This window comes from Ramularia collo-cygni, assembly GCF_900074925.1.
Source record: "Ramularia collo-cygni strain URUG2 genome assembly, contig: RCC_scaffold29, whole genome shotgun sequence".
Classification (NCBI taxonomy): Eukaryota; Fungi; Ascomycota; class Dothideomycetes; order Mycosphaerellales; family Mycosphaerellaceae; genus Ramularia; species Ramularia collo-cygni.
This window is the reverse complement of record NW_019716283.1, coordinates 93342-98408: the sequence shown is the minus strand read 5'-3', so window position 1 is coordinate 98408 and position 5067 is coordinate 93342.

The window sequence follows — 5067 nt, the reverse complement described above, 5'->3', positions numbered from 1 at the left end:
TAGAAAGGTAGTTCTATAGCCTAGTAGTATAATTCTATCTTAGCTACTATCTTAGTGCAATTCCTTAACTTAGTATTATATAATCGAATATGTCTATTCGGACATATTTAATTATATGCTTTTGCTAAATTTTGGAATGCTTATTATATGCTAAGATGATTTATATATATCTGGAAGTTTAGACTAGTAAGAGGCTTAGTTAGGCTATCTGCAACCATTTCTTTTATTAGAAGGTATTCTATATAAATCTTCTTTTACTACTAAAGTCTTCTTACAAAGTTGTATGCAATATTAATGTGCTTTAACCTTTTATAAACATGTGCATCCTTTATAAGGGTAAGGTAGGCTTAGTTGTCCCTAAAGAGTTAAACTAGCCTAAGCTATTTAGCTATGTCCTTTCCTGCTTTAATTATTAGTTAAAAAGCAGATAATCTAATAAGCTTAGTTTAACCTATTTCTCTAAGYAATRCTAAAAGGAACTATAATTATTTTGYATATGYATTTATTRCTATRAACTTAGCTTCTATTRTAGAAGTTGCTAYAGATTTCTRMTTCTTRCTTATCTATAAAATTAGGGYATTRYAYAACTTAAACATATTTCCTAGRATAGAGATCCTATCTAACTTRTCTATTGCAAAGTCTAAGTCTAAGTACCTAATTAAGYATCTAGATCTAGATCTTATAAAGGTTAATCTAWRGTTAGGAAATAATCTTAGRTACCTTAAGACTTTCTTTAAAGCTTTTAGGTGGGCTTTAGATAGATTACTTAAAAATGCACTTAGCTTTCTAATTGCAAAGGTAATATCTAGTCTTRTTATAATTATTAGCTACATCTATRTTCTAATTRTTATCTAGTATTCCTCCTTACTAYATYTCTTATTATTTAGGCCTAACTTAATAAGTCCCTTATAATTGTCTATTAGTAAGAGAGTTAGCTTTAAGGATTTTAACTTAATGCCTAGTTTCTAAAGACTTTCCTAAATGTAATAGCTTTAATCTAGTTTTAGGGTTCTAAGCTTCCTGTTTCTTATAATGTTTATTCCTAGGATTCTAGATAGTTCTCTAAGATCCTTAATCTTAAAGATCTTTCTAAATTCCTTCTTAAACTAGTTTATAGAGTTTATTAATAGGGCAGCAATTAGAATATTATTAACATATGTTATAACTATAAGATTCTTTCTATAATAGAACATTAGATATAGGTTAACCTCTAACTAAACAAATCCCAAATCTTTAAGCTTTAAAACATAAAGCTAATTCTAGTCTCTAGTAGCTTGCTTTAATCTATATAGGCTTCTTAGGATTTTTAGGACTTAGCTAGGGGGAAGATCTACTCCTTTAGGTAGGGCTATAAAAATGTCTTCTTAGAGGTRACTRTTTRTAAAAGCACTATTAACATCTAYAAGATAGAGTTCCTAGTCTTCCTTAYAGACTATAGCTATAAATGTTCTTAAGGTTTTATGTCTAAYAGTTAGTATAAAAGTCTCCTTAAAGTTAATCCTATATTTCTATAAAAAACCCCTTACTATAAGTYTTGCTTTTAACTTRTTAAGGGCACTACTTGCTAATCTTTTTATAGCAAAGACCTATTTTAAGGTTATAAGGTTTAATCCTTTTAGAGTAATAGTTAGTTCCTAGGTCTAGTTGCTTGCAAGTAAATCTAGTTCCTTCTAGATTACTTCTATCTATATTGCTCTTTATTCTTTATCTCCTACTACTTCCTTATAGGTAGCTAGAACTAGGATATTCTGCTAGTATATAGTTTAGGTAGCTATTRYAGAGAAAGCAAGTTTATAGAARATATCTTRYATTTCTAGGTCCTAGCCTAGTTTAGAGATTATAGCTAATAGGGCCTATATAATCTCTATTACTTCTCTATTAGGATTCTAATCCTTTAGCCTCTCTTAGCTTGTCTCCTAAAGGACTCTCGGTCCTTTAGATTTGCCTTTAAATCCTTCTATATTACTTATAGCTTTTCTCTTTCTTTRCTCTACCTAAGGTAGAGAATTAACTTAGTCCTTAATTTTCTAGAATTCCCCTACATTTGCTAGGGGAGGAGGAATCTAAATAAATGCTATAGGGGCTAACTTTTTAGTTATAGGTTCCTAGATTAGAATAGGTTTAGGTCTTAGTATATTAGCTAGCCTTCTAAGTAGTTTTCTCTGTAGTGCATTTAAGGAAAGATGCTTAGATTAAAACTTTAAATCTAAATTACCCCCCCTCTTTTCCTTAAAGAATACCACGTTTAAGTGCTGTTTTATAGCTCTTATATCTGGATCCTAGAAAAGCTAGGATTTTAATAATCCTTTAACATATCCTATAAATACTGCATCCTTTCCTCTGTTTATAAGTTTATTACTCCTTGCCTATCTAGGTTAGGATTTTAGGTCTATATACATAATAGCTTAGCACTCCTAAACTCTTAGATAATATATAGTTAGCTTAATTCCTATAAATGCTTCTTTAGGTAATAGCTTAAAGCCTTTAACTTTAGGACTATTTAGTAGCCTATTCCTTATTTTAAACTAGGCTGCTAGGGCTTTAGGCTAAAACTTAATTAGCATTCCTAATTCTTTAATTATTGCCCTTACTGCATCTTCTAATGTTTAGATAGATCTTTCTATAACTCTATTCTAAATAGAGTTATATATATCTATTATATTAAAGTAGATTCCTAAATCCTTCTCCTACTATTTTAGTAGACTAGTAAGTTTAGGTGCATTGTCTAATCTTATTGTCTTTAATTTTAAAGATGTTTTTCTTTTAGCTTTTAGCTTCTAAATCTTTAGAGCAGCTAGGGCATCCTCTCTACTAATAAGTAGGTATCCCTATTTCTTTCTTAAGAAGTTGTTAACAATTTCTAGCTAGTATTAATATCCTAATCTGGACTTTAGGAGAGGGCTATAGATGTTTAGGGACATAAGCTTAAGTACCTAAGGTTTTCTCTTAGTAACTTTTCCTTTATGTTTCTTTATCTTTATAAGAGTATAGACTCTGCACTTTTCCTTATAGTCTTCTAGGAGTTAGATTAGATCCTTTAAGTCTRTTACTTTATAGACATTCTTAAGAAGATTCTTGCTAAAATAGCTAAATCTTCTGTGCTAAAGCTCCTACTAATTTAGTAACTCTCTTATAGTAAATCCTATTTCTTTACTTTCTTCCTTTTCTTCTTTTACTAATAAAATAAGAGCCCTCTCCTAGAGGGACTCTAAAACTTCTAAAATAAATAGAACACTATTCTGGATTCTAGTCTAGACAATAGGAGTTCTATCCTATAATACTAGAGTAAACTAGGGTGGTTAAACACTATACTAATAGCTGAACTAATTCTAAGAAATAAGATTAACTCCTAAATTAGGTAYAAACAAAACTTTATTAAGTAAGATTTTCTTCCTATTCTAGCCTCCTATAACTGCTTTTCCCTTATATATAGCTTGCAGCTATCTACCCCTAACCTTAATCTATTTCTTCCTTTAAAGTGGAATTATAGATCTAAAGAGTTATAGTTAGTTAGTTATGTAGAATAAGGCATAGGAGTCTAGTAACTATTCTAAGGAGGTTAACTTGCCTTTTGCCTCTAAAGAAGAGTGTGCAATCTTATTAGTTTCCTCCTTAAATTAGGATAAGGTAGCACTTAATAAGGTTGGGGATAATTCCCTAGATTAGGCTTATTTAGTAAGGAATGCTTTCTTAGCAGTCTTCCTTGTTTTCCTAAATTTAGAAAGCTCTTTTCTAATTATTTCCTCTATTACCTTCTTAAATTCCTTAAGAGAGTCTCTTCTTTTCTTAACCCTCTTTAATAAAGAGGCGGAGTATTTCTTACTAGAGATCTTTCTCTTTTTAGGCTTTAAAGAATCCCTATTTCTAAATAGGAAATTTTCCTAAGGTCTAATTACTTTCTTTGCCTTTCCTAGCTATAGATAATCTTATATAAAGTGTTATCTATTGTAGAGGAAGTATGTTCTTATCCTTCTAAAGGCTACTATTATAAAGTCCTCCCTATAATAGAGGTCCCTTGCTTCTTAAGATTTAAGGATAAGTAGGATCTATTTATAGTTCCTAGCAAGCATTAGCTAGGCTATAATTGCATTCTTAGTTAATTTAAACTTAGGAGGGAGTGCTAAAAGAAGGATCCTAATTTTCCTTTTAGGTTCTTTTATATATAACTCCCTTTTATTAACCTCTGCAATCCTCTTTACTATTAAACTAATCTATACCTAGGCTAATCTTACTATGTCTTCCTCTCCTATTCTAAAGTTTATAAGTTGTTATACTATTAATATAGCATATRCTATAAGCACCTTACTATACTTCTTCTAGAGGAAGAGCTAYATTTTAGCAGCTATYTTTATATCTATTAATAATTAAATCTTATCTGCTTTATCTAAGCTAACTCTTAATCTTAGCTTATACCTGCACTTAGTATTCTCCTTTTAAAAGTTTAGCTAGCTAGCTATTCTTGCAACCCTAGCATCTAGATTAAGGAGTAATAAATTGTCTAGGTTAATTAATCCCTTAATGTTGTAGAAGATGCCTTTTCCTTCTAGGTTGTCCCTCTGTAGTTTAAACTATCTTTTCTAGTTCTCTCTTATTAGGATTAGAATCCTAATATAGGTCTAACTGTCCTTCTCTTCCTCTATTTTAGTATATAAATAGCTTAGTCCTGCTAAGGCTTTAGTAGTAAAGTAAAGGGTATATATGTGTTTTAAGGCTTTGGATTTAGAGTCCTCTACTCCTTATAGCTATTAGAYAATCCCTTAGTCCTAATAGTTAAATGTTCTAAACCCTTAGGAACTAATCTGTCTTCTGTGTTTTCTTCTTATCTAACCTACTATTAAAACTCCTAGCAGTATAAGATAGGGTACTAGAAACTAGTGTCCTTTCTATGTTAGCTTTATAAGGTAGGAGAAACCTTTACTACTTTAAGGTTAAGGTCTTTTTCCTTCGGCAAACCCGGGCTTATAACCTGTTAAATATCCGGGTAGATGTAGGTCGGAGGTTCGCGGAATTTTAGAGGTGGAGTATAAGAGTAACTTAATCTTTAACTAGCTTACTGTCTCCGACAGG